Source organism: Onychomys torridus, chromosome 2 (genome assembly GCF_903995425.1).
Source record: "Onychomys torridus chromosome 2, mOncTor1.1, whole genome shotgun sequence".
NCBI classification, from domain to species: domain Eukaryota; kingdom Metazoa; phylum Chordata; class Mammalia; order Rodentia; family Cricetidae; genus Onychomys; species Onychomys torridus.
In genome coordinates, this window is record NC_050444.1 from 132,572,011 (window position 1) to 132,592,769 (window position 20,759).

The 20,759-nt window shown below is 46.6% G+C and overlaps 1 protein-coding gene across 4 annotated transcripts in view; it reads right to left on the reverse strand.

Moving 5' to 3' along the window:
- The window catches only part of St3gal3 (ST3 beta-galactoside alpha-2,3-sialyltransferase 3), a 212,050-nt gene that overhangs the window by 29,314 nt on the left and 161,977 nt on the right, over window positions 1-20,759 (reverse strand). The window lies entirely within an intron of this gene.

A 20,759-nucleotide genomic window follows, 5' to 3' on the forward strand; every position in this document is an offset into this window, starting at 1 on the left:
CAAGTGACAAGAACCGTAAGGGGAGGTGGGGGCAATGGAGAATGCCATAGGAGATGCCTGGAGGACACTTCACATGGCACCGAGCACCCTGGTTTGAGACCCTGCACTGGCTGGCAGCCTTGGAGGTGGCCAGCACACTGACTGGGCTGGGAATCCCTCTGTGGGCCCTCCTGATCAAGAGGGACCATGTAGAGGCCTAGGCCTTCAGTGACCCACAAACCTTTGCTTCTGACTCAAGCCCAGCTAGCTCACTGCACAGTGGAGGCTACAGGAAAGCATCTCCTCCCCACACCGCCCAGAAGCTAGACCATCCCCTCCTCACAACCTGTAACCTTAAGCATCCATTTCTCACCCCCATCATCACTAACTCTATTATCCCACCATCCCAGGAGGAATAAGCTAGTAAATCACTCAGAGGCCTCATATTAGAGACTCTGACATGAACTTGAAAGGGAAACACTCAGTCCTGCTCTTTCCGCCACAGTTATGAAGAAGGCCACACTCACAGCCATGACAGTCTGCCTCCAACACTCTCCTTCAGAGTTGTAGGTCCCAGCAGGAGTCAGCACTTTTCTTTGTTCAATTTCTCACATATAAAATCCAAATAAATTGACAGCATATTTGAAGCTTTATTGAAGGCAAGCATTTGGCCAAGGTCTACGAGAAGCAGCAATGGGAACCAGGTCTCTGGATGCACACACATCAAGAACTCCCCACTCTGTCTCAGGACAGACCTTACCGAATTTTTGTAACATTCTAGAGTCAAGCTTGGATGGGATTTTATCTACTTCTCAGTATGTACAGGGTACCATATGCTAATAAAATCTCAGATCTGGCCTAGTGACCTACATGTATTTCCCTTCTCTTCCTTTTCCAATTTGTCCCCCAGATCATCACAACTTTCTTGTAAGTTCTACTCTTAAGAACACCATATTTGGAGGGCTGGAGAGATAGCTTAATGATTAAGAGAGCTTGATGCTTTTCCAGAGGACCCAAGTTCAGTTTCTAGCCCTCACATCAGGTGGCTCACAACCACCTGTAACTCCAGCTTCAGGGCATCTTGGTCCCTTTTCTGGCCTTCACAGGTACCCCCACCACATGCATAACATAAATAAAATAACAATAAATAAAAATAACACCTCTTTTTTTTTTTTTTTTTTTTTTTTTAAAGATAGGTTCCCACTGTGTAGCCCTGACTGGCCTTGATCTTACCGAGATTTTTTGCTTCCCAAGTGCTGGGACTAAAGGTGTGCACCACCACACCCAGCAATACCATAGTTTAGTTTTCTTTAAAACATTATTTTTCCAGGCCGGGAGGTGGTGGTGAATGCTTTTAATCCCAGCACTCAGGAGGCAGAGGCAGGCAGATCTCTGTGAGTTTGAGGCCATCTGGGCTATAGAGTGAGTTCCAGGAAAGGTGCCAAAGCTACACAGAGAAACCCTGTCATGAAAAACAAAACAAAACAAAACAAACAAACAAACAAACACCCAATTTTTCCTTTGTGATTTACTTTTGCCTCCTGTTTTATGTGAATGCTGTAGGTCCAGTAGCTCTATGTGTATGTTGTGTGTACATAAAAACACTCATACATTTGTGGGGTCAGAGGTTGACACTTGGTGTCCTTTCCCATGGTTCTCCACCCATGAACCTGGAGATACTGGCTAGCCAGTGATCCCTGGAGATCCATCCACCTGCCTTCTCAGGTCAGGGATGACAGGTATAATGGATGACAGGTACAATGGATGACAGGTACAATGGGTGACAGGTATAATGGGGTGACAGGTATAATGGATGACAGGTACAATGGGTGACAGGTATAATGGATGACAGGTACAATGGATGACAGGTATAATGGATGACAGGTACAATGGATGACAGGTACAATGGGTGACAGGTATAATGGGGTGACAGGTACAATGGATGACAGGTACAATGGATGACAGGTATAATGGATGACAGGTACAATGGATGACAGGTATAATGGATGACAGGTATAGTGGAGTGACAGGTATAATGGATGACAGGTACAATGGATGACAGGTATAAAGGTATAATGGATGACAGGTACAATGGGTGACAGGTATAATGGGGTGACAGGTATAATGGATGACAGGTACAATGGATGACAGGTATAATGGATGACAGGTACAATGGATGACAGGTACAATGGATGACAGGTATAATGGATGACAGGTACAATGGATGACAGGTATAATGGATGACAGGTATAGTGGAGTGACAGGTATAATGGATGACAGGTACAATGGATGACAGGTATAAAGGTATAATGGATGACAGGTACAATGGGTGACAGGTATAATGGGGTGACAGGTATAATGGATGACAGGTACAATGGATGACAGGTACAATGGATGACAGGTATGGATGACAGGTACAATGGATGACAGGTATAATGGGTGACAGGTACAATGGGTGACAGGTACAATGGATGACAGGTACAATGGGTGACAGGTATAATGGATGACAGGTATAATGGATGACAGGTACAATGGATGACAGGTACAATGGGTGACAGGTATAATGGGGTGACAGGTATAATGGATGACAGGTACAATGGATGACAGGTACAATGGATGACAGGTACAATGGGTGACAGGTACAATGGATGACAGGTATAATGGGGTGACAGGTATAATGGATGACAGGTATAATGGATGACAGGTACAATGGATGACAGGTACAATGGATGACAGGTACAATGGGTGACAGGTACAATGGATGACAGGTATAATGGGGTGACAGGTATAATGGGGTGACAGGTACAATGGATGACAGGTACAATGGATGACAGGTATAATGGATGACAGGTACAATGGGGTGACAGGTATAATGGATGACAGGTATAATGGGGTGACAGGTATAATGGATGACAGGTACAATGGATGACAGGTATAATGGGGTGACAGGTATAATGGATGACAGGTACAATGGGTGACAGGTATAGTGGAGTGACAGGTATAATGGATGACAGGTACAATGGATGACAGGTATAATGGGGTGACAGGTATAATGGATGACAGGTACAATGGATGACAGGTACAATGGATGACAGGTACAATGGATGACAGGTATAATGGATGACAGGTATAGTGGAGTGACAGGTATAATGGATGACAGGTACAATGGATGACAGGTATAAAGGTATAATGGATGACAGGTACAATGGGTGACAGGTATAATGGGGTGACAGGTACAATGGATGACAGGTACAATGGATGACAGGTACAATGGATGACAGGTACAATGGATGACAGGTACAATGGGTGACAGGTACAATGGGTGACAGGTACAATGGATGACAGGTACAATGGGTGACAGGTATAATGGATGACAGGTATAATGGATGACAGGTACAATGGATGACAGGTACAATGGGTGACAGGTATAATGGGGTGACAGGTATAATGGATGACAGGTATAATGGATGACAGGTACAATGGATGACAGGTACAATGGATGACAGGTACAATGGATGACAGGTACAATGGATGACAGGTATAATGGGGTGACAGGTATAATGGATGACAGGTACAATGGGGTGACAGGTATAATGGATGACAGGTATAATGGATGACAGGTATAATGGATGACAGGTACAATGGATGACAGGTACAATGGGGTGACAGGTATAAAGATATAGTGGATGACAGGTACAATGGATGACAGGTACAATGGGGTCACAGGTATAATGGATGACAGGTACAATGGGGTGACAGGTATAAAGGTATAGTGGATGACAGGTATAAAGGTATAATGGATGACAGGTACAATGGATGACAGGTATAATGGATGACAGGTACAATGGGTGACAGGTATAATGGGGTGACAGGTATAATGGATGACAGGTACAATGGATGACAGGTATAATGGATGACAGGTATAATGGATGACAGGTACAATGGATGACAGGTACAATGGGGTGACAGGTATACTGCTTCAGTTTTTTTATGTCTGTGCTGGGGATGAAGAGTCAGGTCCTCAGGTCTGCACAAACACTTTATCAACTGACCCATCTCCTCAGCCTCTAAGATTATGAAAATGGATTTTAAATTACTTTTTTGTGTGATGTATACTATGTGCTAATTTGGGGAAACGTGCTGGCAAGCACACATATACCCCAATCCTGTACCACAGACACAATTTCCCCTTTCGGCACATGTCACAACTGATGCTCCCTTGCACATATAATTTTGTAGACTTCTTTCTCCTAATTCAGAGAGACTGGGTCCACTTACAAAACTTGGAAGCTGTTGATAATGTGACCCATTTTAGTCCCTAAAAGTGAAGCAGAAAAGAAGGGACAAATGAAAATGTGACCAAGAAAATCAGGAGTTTCCAAATTAATAAAGAGTCAAAAAAAGTTCACAGGACAGATTGTGGAAAATCCATTAAATGGGCCAGATAAGGCCTCATAAAAAACTGTTTTGAGACTGTAACCTACTCCTTTCCTGCTTTTATGATGTTTTCAAACACCTGCCACTCTGTCTCATCCTTTTAGGCTCACTCTGTAGCCTATTTTTATATCCCTTCAAAAAATGAGCCAGCTCCTCTAGCATTTCTTGCTGCTGGGTGGCTGCACCCCTTTACAAATAGGACCCCTCCCCTTGCTGTGTATGTACTCTTAATTTTTTTCTTGTTATGCTGTGGGTACAAACCAAGTCTTCATGTCTGGCAGACAAGTACTCTATCAATAAGCTACATGGTCAGCCCTGATTTTTTTTTTTTTTTCCAACACGGTATCTCTATATAGTCCTGGCTATCCTGGAACTCACTCTGTAAACCAGGATGACCTTGAATTCAGAGATCTGTCTGCCTCTGCCTCCCCAGTGCTGGGATTAAAGGTACACCACCACTGCCCAGCTAATTTATCTTTCCTTGAATTTTTTACATGAATTTTATCTATCTATCTATCTATCTATCTATCTATCATTACTTTGTTCATGCATTCGTTCTTTCGTTCATTCATTCATGTGTCTGCATGTGTGTGGAGGTCAGAGAACAGCTTGTAGGATTAGTTCTTTCCTTCCACCACGTGGGTCCCAGGGGTAGAACTCAATCAAGTCTTTAGGCTTGGTGGCCGGTACCTTTATCTGCTGAGCCATCTCACTGACCCATCTTCTCCCCCTCTTATTTTTTAATTAGTTCTTTGAGAATTTGTACATATCCACCTCTCCCCCAGTTCCTCCCAGATTCAACTCCTCCCCAAGTTCCCTACCCACCCAACCCTGTACTTTTTTTTAAACCCATCAAGTACACGTTGCATTATCTTGGATGTGAGACCTTCCCAGGGAGCATGGTCTGTCTACCAGGAGCAAAGTCATTAAATAAAACTGACTCTCCTCCCGGGAGTTATCAGTTACCAACAGCTCCTTGGTGTCCCCCTCCCCTCTCTACGCTGGGATGCTGTCTGGCTTGTGCTAAGGTCTCGTGCATGGTGTCACACCACTGTGAGTTCACGTGTGCTGCTGCCCTGCCGTGTCTGGCAAACCCTGTTCCCTGGAGTCACCCATTGCCTCTAGCTCTTAGAACCTTTCCAACCCCTCCTCCCCAATGATTCCTGAGCCTGGGCTGAGTGCTTTGCAGTCTTTCTCTGTTGGACCACTTTAGATCTTTGTGATCTTTTGTCTATTTGAGGCAGGGTCTCAAGTAGCCAAGACTAACCTTGAACTCCTGACCTTACAGCTTCCACTTCTGGAGCGCTGGGATTATAAGCATGACTCATCACACCAAGTTCCCAAGTTCCCAGACCTAGTTTTTTTTTTTGTTTGTTTGTTTGTTTTAAAACATTACATTTTTCTCTGCCCCTTCCTCCCTCTAATTCTTCCCAAGTACCTCCTAGCTCCATCTCAAAATTAAGGCCACTTTTTAACTGTTATTGTTTTACACACACACACACACACACACACACACACACACACACACACACACACGCGCGCGCGCGCGCGCGCACCCAAGTATATAAATACAACCTGCTCCATTTGTTTAGTGTGGCCTGTATGTTGTATGATTTCAGAGCTAACCACTTGGTATTAGATAGCCAATCGGGGGCTCATCCTTGAGGAAGACTATTTCTCCGTCAGTATTCCATAGTTTGCCTGTAGTTTTCTTCCTGACCTATTTTAAACTGTTTCATTAGAAAAGTTTCATGCATATATAAGTAGGAAAGACTCAAAATAACAAGAGCAGTAACAATCAGTACAGTGAGCTTCCCAGGGACCCATCACGACCGATCACCTGGACTTGGCAATCATCAACTTTGGTGATATATTTTGTACCCTAATATACTTGCCTGAGGATCAGAGGACAGAGCCAGACACTACATTAGACAGAGCCAGGCAGTGGTGGCACACACCTTTAATCCAGCACTTGAGATCTCATGCCTTTGCTTGGGAAGCACACATGCCTTTGATCCTAGCAAGTAATATGGCAGGGCAGAGAAAGATATATAAGGAGTGAGGAAACAGAAACTCTCTCTCTTTAGGCTGAGGATTTCGTAGAGGTAAGAACTAGTGGCTGGCTGCTCTGCTTCTCTGATCTCTCAGCTTTCACCCTGATATCTGGCTCTGGGTTTTTTATTAAAAGACATTGAAGACTCGAACAACAATCAACCATCTACCTTTTTTCTGTTTTAGTTTGAAAACTCCTAGAAATGATGCCATTTCATCACAAAATGGTTTACTATTAATTTCCTCTTTATATGAATAAATTGGTTGAGAGAGTGTCTCATATAGCTTTTGCTGGTCTTGAATTCTTTTTTTAAAAAATATTTATTTAGTTATGAATTTTATGTACATGGGTGTTTTGTCTGCATGCTTATCTGCACACCAGAAGAGGGCATCTGATCCCACTAGACCGCAGTTACAGATGGTTGTGAGCTACCATGTGAGCGCTAGGAATTGAAACTCAGGACCTCTGGAAGAGAAGCTAGTGCTCTTAACTTGAATTCTTGGTCCTTTATCCTCCATTTCTCAAGTGTGTCACCACCCTTGACATCCCAGCATTAATTTAAAAAAGTATTTGTTTATTTATTTTTGAGACAGGGTTTCTGTATGTAACCCTAGCTGTCCCGGAACTTGCTTTGTAAATCAGGCTGGCCGTGAACTCACAGAAAGCCACCTGCCTCTGCCTCCCGAGTGCTGGGGTCACATGTGGGCATCAAACTGCCTGCTGGTGCTAGTTTAGTAGCTGGATTGTTCAGACTTGGATGGAGGTGCAGTCCACACATTGAGCTGATCTCTTTATCTCTTAAATCCATGGTTTGTTCCTTTCTCTCCACCTCCATTTCAATTTGTGGTGAAGGAGAACATGTCACTTGTCCTATAGACGTATGTTTACATTATAGAACATATAAGAACATGTCTGTAGGCTATATTCTTTCCCTGACTGCATCCAGATATTGTTTGGCATGTTTCTTGTCATCTGCCCTCTGTAAACTGGGGCCAGAGCTGGAGGCTTCATCAGACTCAGGTCTGTCCTCTAGAAGAGGACCTCTGTGACACACAGATGCTCCCTGTGGCATTAAGAGCTGACACAGCTTGCATACGGTGCCTTTAGCAGTCTCTGGGTCAGTGCCTAGACCCGCTGCTCTTTCTTTAGATGCTGGAAAGTAGCTTTCATTAATGTCTATCAGCATTCATCAACTCTTTGGTCATCCTCAGAAACTGGGCAGGCGGGAAAGACAAAGAAAATGCCTGATTTTCCCCTTCATTTACCAATTTTCAGGGCAATGAGATGACTCTTTAGTGCCTTTCAGAGCTGGTGAATGAGATTATTTCCCTCTTTAAATCATTAAGGAGTTATACATCTTATTATATTTGATAATGCCAATTCACTGGAATTACTACTCTCTTTGATATTTAGAACAAGCTGTCTTTGGCCACTAGAGCCTTTGCAGTTTGGCTCCTGAATTCTTAGGTACACCTTTTTCTGAGTCATTGGCTGCATTAGCAATCTCTGATAAAGGCCTGGCTTTCTTATGTCAGAAGATGTCCCAGATTTATTCAGTCCATTTCTTGGCCCCACCTGGACTTCATCATTCACCCAATGCTGGAAATTATTCAGAGAGATCCCCATCGCAGCACAGGATGCTCCTGTGCCTACAGGTTGCTCACTGTCCCCAAGCCGGGAAACAGCTTTTTGAACAACAAAATCATTTGTACTGATATTCTCAATTCAAATTTATACTTACAAGAAATGTGCTTGCCTTCTATTTCAACCATTTTACTTAGATACAAGACATATAACACAAAATTCATGTTTATTGGCCTCATTTGATTTTATACTGTGCTTCTCTTATTTTATTTAATTTTCTTATCTTTCTTATCTCAATATGTAGCCCAGGCTGGATTGAACTATATATACATACACACACTTTTTTTTTTTTTTTTTTTGGAGACAGAGTTTCACTATGTAGTTCTGAATTTACTATGTAGTCCTGGAACTCACTATGTAGATCAAGCTGGCCTCAAGCTCACAGAGATCCACCTGCCTCTGCCACCCAAGTGCTGGGATTAAAGGTGTGTACCCATCCAGCCTGGCTCTTTTTTCTTAAAAACTATTTTTTTAATTACATGTATGCTTCTGTGTCGGTGTGTGGGCATGTGGTTTCAGGTGCAGGTGCCTATGGAAGTCAGAAGTGCTGGATCCCTTGGACCTGCAGGTACAGGTAACTGTGAGCTACTCAATGTGGAAGCTGGAAACTGAGCTCAGTTCTCTGTGTGTGTTCTTAACCAATGAGCCCTCTCTCTAGCCCATGATGCCTCTTTGCTGTTAAGTTGAGGTCCTTTCTAGTAACATTAACACATTGAGTTGCTTTTTCCTAGCATATACATACAAGCAAACATGAGAACACACACACACTCACACACACACACATACACACACACCACACAGACAGACAGACAGACAGACAGACACACACACACACACACACACACACACACACACACACGGCATTTTCAGAACAGCACCAGTATCATTACTCATGCTACACTAAAAAAAAATTAAATTACATTCATTTAGTTACTGTGTATGTGTCAGAGGACAACATGTGGAATTTGACTCTTCCCTTTCACCTTGTGGGTCCTAGGGACTGAGCTCAGGTCTTCAGTTGGCTGCAAGGACCTTTACCCACTGAGCCATCTCTCCAGCCCTACTCACTCTAAAACACTCTACAACTCACTCTAAAACACTCTAAAACTCCCTGGGCGGAGGTGGTGAATGCCTTTAATCCCAGCACTTGGGAGGCAGAGCTAGGTAGATCTCTGTGTGTTCAAGGACACAGCCAGCATGGCAGACACACGCCTTTAATCTCAATACCAACCATGGAAGACCTGGAGGTCTATACAGACAGGCAGTGACGAGGAGGTCATGTGGCTGGGTTTACAACCAATGAGAAAACAGAACAGAAAGTCTATAAAAAAAGACAGGACACACAAAAGTGTCTCTCTTGCGGAGAGGAAAGACAGCAGAAGCAGTGAAGGGTAAGGCTCTCAGCTATTGCTCTGAGCTCTTGGTTTTTAACTCTGCAACTGGCTCTGTGTTTCTTATTTAACAAGACGGTTACATCTACATATCATCCCATACATAACATATGCTGGACAATACTTGACAATTATGTATCATGTAAAATGCAGTCAGTCTCTTTGTTTCTAATGTTTTATGAAACAGATTCCAACAGCAGTTGCTATTAATAGCTTCATTTTTTTTTTTTTTCTTTTCTTTTGGAGACATCCTCTCACTGTGTCCTGACTAGCCTGGAACCTGTGACCCTCCTGTTTCCGCCTCCTGAGATAACAGGTGTTTACCAGCACACCTGGCCCCATGTATCTTTTCTGTTTGCCAATAAAGAGTATCAGGAGGGTGTCTGCTGAGTCAAAAGCAAACTGTGTCAGAGTACTGTTGCTCCATATTGCCAAACTGTTCTCCACAGAGACTATGACATTTTGTGACACCCACTGGCAATATATAAAGTTCCATCTCCCAAACTGATGTACTGGAAGAGGATATTGCTAAACTTCAGTTTCACCATTCTGATAGCAATCAAATGGTATCTACTGTCATTTTCTCACTTTGGGGTTTTATAATTTTATTACTTTATGTGCCCAAGTGTTTGTCTGCATGTATGTCTATGCACCACATGCAAGCTTGGTGCTCACCGAGGCCAGAAGATGGTGTTGGATTCTCCGGGACTACAGTTACTGTTGGTTGTGAGCTGCCATGTGGGTGCTGGGAATAACCTGGGGCCTCTGGAAGAGCAGCCAGTGCTCTAAACCACCGAGCCATCTTTCTAGTCCCCCATTTTTTTTTTTTTTGAGACAGGGTTTTACTATGTAGTTTAGAGGAGTCACTATGCAGCCCAGTTCAGCCATGCACTCCCAGGAGTCTTCCTGCCTCTTGAATGCTGGGGTGACAGACACACGACACCACACTGGGCTCTCATTACCATTCCTACCTCACTTCCTCCCTGCTCCCTTCCAGTTAAACTATTCATTGGTTTATCATTCAGTGTGTGCACATGCATCCTTCAGGGGACAGCTTATGGTGTGGAGTCTCTTCTTCCACCTTCCCAGGGCTCTGAGGACTGAACTCGGGGTGCCAGGTTTGTGTGGCAAGTGCCTTCACCACTGAAACAGGACGTTTTCTTCTTCTCCTTTTTTCCCCCTTTTTTCTGAGACAGCGTTTCTCTACCTAATAGCTCTGGCTGTCCTGGAACTCACTTTTTGTGGACCAAACTGGCCTTGAACTCACAGAGATTTCCTGCCTCTGCCTCCCAAGTGTTGAGATTAAAAGTGTACACCACCACTGCTTGGCTAGCCATGACTCTTTTGTTGTTGTTGTTTTTGTTTTGTTTTGTTTTTCAAGACAGGGTTTCTCTGTGTAGTTTTGGTGCCTGTCCTGAAACTCACTCTGGAGACCAGGATGACCTCGGACTCACAGAGATCTGCCTGCCTCTGCCTCCTGAGTGCTGGGATTAAAGGTGTGTGCCGCCGCCACCACCTGGCTCTAGCCATGACTTTTTAAATGCAGCCTCTAGGGCACTGGGATCACAGGTCTGCACACCCCACCTGGTTGCTTGTTGTTATGAGTAAGATCGCTAATCATTTCACTTATGAAAAGGTCATTTGTGGTTTCCTGTGAACTTTGTCTAAACCTCTTGTGTTTCTTTCTCCAGGCATTAGACTTTTCCTTTTTTTAAGTTGTGAAGTTTTTTACATATTAACTATATAAACCCTCTGAGATAAAATTACATTTCCTCCAGTTCGTTTGTTTATCTGGCTGGTGGCATTTTCCTTGCTCTCTTTTCTTTTCCTTCTTTTTTATTTGCTAGGTTTTTGTTTTTTGTTTTCTTTAGAAATGTAGTCAAGAGTCTGTCAAACCTTTTTATTGTTCTGGGTTTTGAGTCCCAGGACGAAGTCTTCCTCATCCCTAGGCAACAGAGAACCCCAACCATGATTCTTTCTGCACTTTTTCACATTTAAATGTGATCCATCTTGGTTGGTATAAAGACTGGATCCATTTTATCTATTTCCAAGTCTATCAACAGATTGTCTCCTGTAGGACTATGCTATGGCTCTTCATTCTTACTTAGGTGTGCATATGCATGTGCCCATCTCTCTGTGTGTGTGTGTGTGTGTGTGTGTGTGTGTGTGTGTGTGTGTATGTGTATGTGTGTGCATACACATCTTGGTTTCCCCTTTCTGTGCTACTGACTTATCTGTACAGATTCAAGGACAGTGCACACCGATCCCTCACTTCAACCTGTGCGAGCTCAGCCTCCAGCCTTCATTCCTGACCCTTGCACAGGCTCTCTTGGTTAGAGGGTGAGAGTTTCAGATAGGAGCGGCGCATTGTGCACTCTACTTTGTTGTGTGTTCCTCCCTTAGAACTCTCAGAAGAGAAGGTAGATGCCAGCAGTTACAGTAACCACAGCAATATCTTAACTTTCATATCACCAATACCACCACCACCACCACCACCACCACCACCACCAACAACAACAACAACAACAACAACAGCAATAACAACAATCCTACCACCACCACTACCACCACTACCTGTAGTGGGTAGCCATTCCAGCTTTGACCTGGAAGCTCCAACCCCCATTGAGGCTTCGATAACAGTCACACCTACAAGGCGGGGCTGAGAGAGGATGCTGAAGGCCTGGGATCCAGATGCCAAGCTAGCTCAGTCAGTAGACCATGAGGCTCTTAATCTCAGGGTCATGGGTTCGAGCCCCACATTGGGTGCCAGATATTGGTGAGATTATTAAGGCCATTCCATGTAGTTAAAAGGGAGGTTTATTTTGTGGGGTAACTTACAAGTGAAGGGATAGTTTACAGGATCTGGGAAAGGCATGGCACAGTCTGGTGGTGTTCTCTAGAGAACTCTGCTCGGTCTACCTCCAGCACCCAAGGTCCAGGAACTAAGAGGGCATCTGGTTCCCGGGTCTTCAGCGTCCTCTCTCAGCCCCGCCTTGTAGGCGTGACTGTTATTGAAGCCTCAATGGGGGTTGGAGCTTCCAGGTCAAAGCTGGAATGGCTACCCACTACATCTCCCACCACCACCACCACCACCATCAACAACAACAACAACAACAACATCACCACCACCTAGATCTACTTTTACCAGGCTTTCAATAAATCACCTACAAATCTGCCATGTGCAGTGAAGATTCAGCATCTGCATCACCTTGCATGTAAATCCAATCTTTGCTCATCATTTTTAGAAACATCAATGTCGTAAAAGCTTGGAGAGAACTTCCTTTGTGCTAGTCACCCTTGTTTCTACTCCACTGCTCAGTTTCTCAGCTGGAATCTTTCATCACTCTGACAACATTAATCTCCAACATTCTCTGCACACCCTCCTAACCTTCCATTTTCTTCTCCTTTGTGTTGTTACTCTGGACCCCGGCTTTCCAAACACATTTCTGTCTATTATCTCCTGGCCAAAGCCCACGTCCATGTCTTCATCTTTTTGTCCCATTCAATGAGGCAAAACCTAACCAGAGATTGATCTAATCCCACACCTTTGTACCTTTTATTATGATATGGGACCAGCAAGGAATTTCAGCCAGAATGTTACCCCTTCATCCAGAACATCTAGATGTACACACATACAAACACATGAACACACAAACACACACACATATTCAGATGAGTTACATACACATGAACACATCTACACACAGATGAGCACATGCATCTGCACATAGGTGAACACACATATACACGCTAGGCAGACACTACCAGTTCACAGACCTGAACCTCGACTTGGCTTGGCAGTTTTCTCAAACATGCTCCACAACTCTGACCTTTCCAGCTTCCTGGGGCCGAATCTCTCTTATTTCAGAGAAAACCCAAGACCATCGAATGGAAACTTCATCAGCTCTTGCTTCCCAGACTCTGCCAGTCCCTTTACTGATCTGTAAGTCTGGTTTCCTTACCCAACTCCTACCCCACCAGAGCTGGTGCCGATTTCATGCTGGGGATTCTTTCCCTGCTCCACAGGTCTTCCTCACGGGAGCAAAATCAATCAATGTTTCCTTCTTTTTAAAATGATTTCTGAAAAATGTTTTAAAATTATGTTGTGGGCTGGAGAAATGGCTCAGTGGTGAAGAGCACTGGCTGCTCTTGCAGAGGACCACGGTTCGGTTCCCAGTACCCACACGTTAGCTCACGACCATCTGTGACTGCAGTCCCGGGGCATTCGATGCCCTCTTCTGGCCTCAGCAGGCACCAGGCATGCATACGGCACACAAACACACATACAGACAACACTCATACGTATACAAATATATTTAAAATAACTTTTCCTTCTATTTGTACAGTTTGTATGTGCACATGTTCATGTGTGTTGGTCAGAGGAGAACTTGTGGGAGCTGTTCTCTCCTTCCACAATGTGGGTCCTGGAGACTGTACTCAGGTTACTGGGTTTGACGGCAACCACCTTCACCCACTGCATCATCTAATCAGCCCTTAGCAAACCTTCCTGACCATGTTACCCCCTTTAGCTACAGACACCTTATCCTTAGAACTTTTAGAAAGAGCAGGGGAAATTCTGTCCCCCTTCATCCCAACTGTACTTGAGTCTGGAGACCACTGCTGTCCTGGTCACCCTGCACCTGTGGCTCCCTGGTCACACTGGTCCTCATGCGTTTACCTGTTTCGTCTCTCTGCTTTTTAACACACAGTCCTCCTCTAGTCTCCAAATCTTGCTTCTCTGTTTAATTGGCAAATTTGATATTTCCTCTAGAAAACCTTCCTGGGCTCCCCCAGGTGGATCTGTCCTCATTGGCACTTTGTTGGGCACCTGTGAGGTGGCTCAGAGCCTGAGAGGCGTTGGAAGATGAGCCAGGGCACACAAACAACAGGAAACGTGGGGGCGGGTGATACTGAAGGTGGTGTGTGTATGTGCGGTCAACTCTGAGGTGGCCTGTGGTAGAACAGTACCCAGGGCTCCTCTCCATCCCAGTGTGCCAGGAGGGGGCCTGGCCAGTGTCCTGGTGGCTTTTCAGGTGACGAATGATTGGTCAGGGTATTAGGGATGTGGGGCGCCTGACCTGTCTGCCCTGGCCTAGTGGGTAGCAGGGCAGGCTGCCGCAGGCGCTAGCAAACAGGCCCCAGCTCGCCAGCCCTGCCAGAGCCCCGACACTGAGGTAGCCTCAGAATCGGGTTCCAGCAGGGTGTGTGAGTGCGTGAGAAGGTGGAAGGGAAGGAGGAGGCGGAAGTTGTAGAGACCTGCCTGTTCTTTTTCCTTAGATCTAAGTGGTTTGGAGGGACTTGGGGCCCTAGAAGGGCAGTACCTGCAGGTAAATCTGACCTGAGTGCCTCTACAGTAAGTCAGGAGCCAGGAGCATGCCCGGCTGTTGGCTTATTCGCTGAGACAGGACCATGGTGAGGCATCGCAGTCAGTCTGACAGCCAGGAGAGATAACGTGGGACCCTCCTAAGGGATTCTCCAGCTCAGCAGTGTGCCTGAGGTACAGTGAAGGAAGTAAACACTTTAATAAAAATACGTTTAGTGTGTGTGCGTGGAGAGCAGAGAACAACCTATAGGGGTCAGTTCTCTCCTTCCACCAAGATAGTTCCTGGGATTAGAACTCAGGCAGTCAGGATTGGTGGCAAGCACCTTTGCCTGCTAAGCCACATCACCAGCCCAATCCAAAATACTTTCTAAGGCTGAGAACATCATCCCTATGCCTAGAGGCCAACAGGAAAGTTGACTAGATCATATTATCATAATGAGTGATGGGTTATGTGTGGGCACCAGCAAACCCCATGTAGATCTTCTTCCTGCCACTCCCCACCCCCTTGTATCTACACAGAGAAGGTGCCTTTGCATGCGAGCTTGCTGGATTAGAACACTAATCCACGTCAGCTGTGTGTGTGTGAGTGTGTGTGTGTGAGTGTGTGTGTGTGTGTGTGTGTGTGTGTGTGTGTGTGTCTGGCGGGTGGCCAACCTTTCAGCCTTTCTTCCAGAAATAAGATGTAAGGCATGGAAAGCACAAGAAGGCAGAGCCTTGCATTCAGGGCTTGGATCAGACATCACAGCACGCTGTCTGTGGACTCAGCTGTCGCTTTGCGTCACCCCTGGCCTGAAGATGAGACTTATCCAGTAGGGGAAAAGCCAGACCCCACAGAACCACCTTTCTAGAACCCACAGTGAGAAGGATGGGCACACAAAACAGAGGGACGCAGGTTTCTGAGACCCTCCTGGTCTTGCTTAGGATCTAGTCGCTGCAACGCTGCCGTGAAGGGTCTTGCATGATAAGACCCTGGGATATGTCTAAGCAAGGAAGAGAAACACTTTCTAATGCCTTGTCAGCCTTAGACTGCCCTCTCGCATGGGAAAGTAAGAGTCTAAGCAGGAAGGTGCTAAATCTTTTGGCTAGGTGAGCATACACCCTTGGAAGGCAAGCTCAGGGGCAAAGGGACAGACAGCAGGTGTCAACCCCCGAGTACAATTCCACACAAAGCTCCTTTCTCCACAGCTTCTTCAGGACTGGCTGGGATGGCAGAATGCATCTCTGTCCAGCAACTGCTTACCCACCTGATCCTAGGGTGGGGCTCTAGTGCCAGTTGACAGCAGAAAGGTAAAGCAGTCCTGGTCACTTCCACAAGCCGATGGTAGGGACAAGGAAACAGCCGTAGGGAACTGCGTACGTCTGCAGAGCTGGTATTTCGGATACAAAGGTTATAGAGCAAATTGGGCACACAGAAAAGATTTCTTGAAAGGAGATGATGACTAAACTGGGTTGGGCTTTGAGTGACAAGTAGTCATGAGCCTGGCAAAGAATGCCAGGGAGGGCATTGGAGCAGCAGAGCAGTAGAGACAAAGGCCCCAGGGAAGTAAACCATAGCAACCGTTCCTTCAAGGTGAGGCTGGGCAGAGTGAAGCCGTGTCTACCTGCTTCATTCAGCCTGAGCCTGCCCCCAGGGGCTCTGCCCTCTCTGGTCCCACCTGGGTAGGTAGAGTAGTACAAAAGAGAGGAGTGAAAAAGTACACAGGGTTTTCTGACTGGGTGCAAGTTTCGGAGGTGCAAACACTGCATGTGAGGAAAGGGTAGGCAGCGTGCAAACACTGCAGGGCCGGCTGGATCCCCAGGGCAGGGTGCTCATCAGCAGCGCAGGGCCGGCCAGATCCCCAGGGCTGTGTCAGTGTGTTCCGAGCTGCAACATCACTGGAAACTTCAGACGCTCAATTCAAGCTCTCTCTTACTGGCACTTCACAGGGGATGTTTGCGTTTCACTCCCTTCTTGTTGTAATGACACCCTGCTTTTCTACACACACACACACACACACACACACACACACACACACACACACACACACACTCTTAACTCTCTAAACAAACAAATGTAATTAAAAAAAAAGAATAGGGGCCTGGAGAGGTGGCTCAGCAGTGAAGGGCACTTGTTGCTCTTGCAGGGGGCCCTTGTAGCATCCACATAGCAGTTCACACCTGCTATCCATAACTCCGGTCCACGGGGACCAGATTCCCTCTTTGGACCTGCAAGGGCACCAGGTATACATGTAATATACATGCAGTCAAAACACACATACATATAAATAAAATAAAGCTAAAAATTTATATTAAAAAAAAGACGAGGTATTTGGACACTGGAGGAGGTGGGAGCTTTATTTTTCTCTACAAAGATCACAAATCCCAGGAAAGGGATTGGACAACCTATAGCCCCTAGGCTAGCTGTCTGTTCCCATAAATAAAGTTTCATTGGAACATGGCCACACCCATTCATTTATACAACAGTCTGTGGTTGCTTTCATGCTCCAACGGCAGAGCCAAACAGTTGTGGCAGAGACTATCTAGCCCAAATATAGCCTAAATTTACCAAAACCAACAATAGCTGTTGTCTGGCTCTTTTGGAAAAAAATACTGGCCAATGCAGGCTTAGAAGTGCTGGAGCCATCTTGGACAAAGCTGCCATCTGCAGAATGTCCAGAAGAAAGCAGAAACAAACTGCAGGTCTAAGTGGGTCGGGAAGTCCAGCCACCCACCAGGCTTAGTCATTTGAAGGACATGTTCCCTTTGTGCTTGGGGGGCCGGTGTGATATCCCACCAGCTGCGGCTGCTCCCTGGAAGACGAGTTTCACCCTCCAGTCTGGTGTACCCCGAGTTTGCAATCCAGCTCCTTCCGACCTCTCTAGTTCTCTGATCCCTCCCTGTCTTTCCCCCCTTCCCCTTAGCTCTGGTTTATTTTATAATTTTACAATTAGAGTTTCTAGAATCCACTGGGCTTATAACACCTCATGTCTTCTGCCATGTTCCCCTTGCTCAGAAGTCTCTTTCTGTAAATTCCCAGGAACTACTCACTCTCCAAGGCCGGCCTCTAGCATGTCCACCTCTCAGACACCTTCCTTGAGCCTCACTGGGCTGATCGAACCCTTCTGGCCCACCATATTCTTTTTGTTTGTTTGTCTTTTCTTTTGTTTTTTTCTAGACAGGGTTTCTCCATGTAGTCCTGGCTGTCCTGGATCTCGCTGTGTACATCAGCCTGGGCTTGAACTCACAGAGATCCACCTGCTTCTGCCTCCCATGTGCTGGGATTAAAGGCGTGCGCCACCATGCCTGGCTCACACTTTGCTTTCTAATATGGATTCTGGTGATTGAACTCTGGCCTTCATGCTTGTGAGGCAAACCCTTTACCAACTGAGCTGTCTCCCCCAGCTCCTCATGAACATTTTGGTCCCCTCGTTTCAAAGGGCTGGGTTTCAGTGATGTCTCCATTGTTCAGAACCACCACCCACTCCCCAGATCTGAAATGCTGCCAATGACTGCCCTCTGCCTGTGGAGGGACTGTGGCCACATCTGTGTCCAGACAGGCTGGAGCCACAGCCTGACATGTATGACAGGCAAAGAAGCCTGTGCTGAAGGAGGCGAGGAGAGTCTGCGCCAGAGGCCCTCAAGGGGCAGCGTCTGAGCTCCTGCTGACAGGCTGGTTCCCTGCAACTCTGATGACAGCCTGTACCTAGTGTGGAGGAGGAGGGAGGTGAGAAGGGGAAGTTGTGGGGAGCTGCAGGACAGAATAGAGAGCATGTAGTTGTTCCTACCCAGGGAGAACCCCAATAATGGCCAGATGGTCTACACAGGTCCCAGAACCCAGAGCCCAAGGCATGGTCCTACTGGTCCCAGAACCCATCACCTGTCTCTCCAATACACTTAGCGTATTATCCCAGGCATTGTGCTAGTCACTGAGAATATGGCATAAAGAACTCAGTCTCTGCCTCTGTGGACTGTGGGTGAGGCAGGCAGGTAGAGAGGCAGCCGTGAAGCCCAACAAGCAGCCAGTCAACAGCAAACAGCTCCTGGACTTTCTTCCCGTGTTCCTGTCCTATGCTGAGGGCGCAGCATGCATCGTCTTATTTAATCAGCGCAGTGACTTCACGGCTCAGCACTATTTACAGCCACATTCTCTCACTGTGTTGCTCATGGGAATACAGGACAGTCACTAGCCCCCTAGGGGAGCACACTGCTGGGTCTGGAGAGGAGACAGAACCAGAACTGCAGGAGTTGAGGGACACAGAGAAGAAAGTGATAAAGCCAGAACTGTGACCACTTTGTAAGGAGTGGAGATGGGGGAGACCGAAGTGGAAGCCGGAGAGCGAGGCCACATGGGAAGAATGCCACGTCTGTATTTGAAAAGGAAAAAGACAAGTGTGAGGAGAGAAAGGCTGTAGGGGACAGACAGTGACAGTGGAGCGGAGACCTCAGAGGGAGGGGCACAGAAACAGATGCCAACTCCGAGGAAGGTTGTCATCTGAGATGAAGTGAAGCGGTAGGGGGAGCCAAGGGGATGCTCAGCAGACTCTTCTCTGGGGTTGGGGGGGTGTGGTCTGCAGTGACCTGTGAAAGGTAAAGATCTACAACAGTCCCACGACAAGCCAGCCAGGGACAAGGACCTCTGAGTAGTGCCGAGCAGTCAGTCCCAAGAGGCTGGGACCACGAAACCATGGCAGCATGGAGGCTGGCACATGTGTGTGGCCGAGGCCGATGGGCTACAGAGCCAGAAGCACACACAGGAGAAGTGGTCATATGGGTTCAGCCCAATGTGGGGATTGCTGTGAGGTCAGGAGAGCGAGGGACTTAAGCAGCTGGCTGAGCACGGAGGACCACAGGCCCGGGGCGGTGGCAGTCACTGTGACAAAGGCCGCCAGCTGTCAGTCAAGCCCCCAATCCAGGAATCACTCATTTTCATTTTTTCAGTACCACTTGCCCAGACCCTCAAATTCTACAGGAGGAGTGCCTGTTTTACAAACAAATCCCTCTCTTGCCAGCCGGGTAGCATTCCTCCGAGTCACTCCTGACTCATCTTTTTCTTGGCTGAGTCTCATCCAGTTCATCACCAAGTCCTGCTAATACCATCTCTAAACACAGTCTGAGTCGGTCCCCTTGTCTTCCCCATCTCCCACCACCCAGCTTGACTACTGCAGTGGTAGATGGCCAGCTTTGACCTTTGCCCTGCTTTCAGGCGGGCTCCAGTGGCCCTGCTAAAGCACCCATGTGCCACATTCTTCCGACATGAGCTTTCTCACCACCTCTGAGGAAACCCAACCACAGGCCGCGGAGTAGAAGCCGCATCCGCTCTCTCATCTCTGGTCATCCTTCCTCCTGATCCCATCCATGTACTGGCGGCCTCTGGCTATATCCTTCAATAGGGCAAACTTGCCCAGTGTCTGGACCTTTCTCAAGGCTGGCTTTTGTGTGCACCTCTTTAGAAAGGTCTTGTTGGATTCTACCATCTTGGTAGGCTTCCTACTCACGCTCTAGTACATCTTGTGGTGTCCTCCTGAGCATAGATTACTCCGTAAAGCTGGCTCACCGCCTCTCCTTCCCATGGGCCCTTGCTTGTTACTATATGGGGACCTAAACTCTATTTGAACTGTGCACTGCCATGTCTCCTAGCACCAACGACTGTCTGTGCCTGGCACAGCAGATAGGATCAGGTCGATGAGTTCTGAGCGCTTCCTTGGCCCAAATCTACAAAACTGCCTATATCTGCTGTACATCCTTCTCTAGACCTTGTGACAAAATGAATCAAGTCCTTTCCTCCAAGATGCAAGGCCTTCACATCCCATTCAGAGACTCTGCAAGGGCCTGCAGACCTCAGTTTCCCCTCTGACCTAATCTCCTACAAGTTCCTGGTACTATGACCCCACCCTTTGCTGCCTTGGGACCTTAACTTGAACTGTTTCCTCGGCTTGGAATGTTCTTCTTCCAC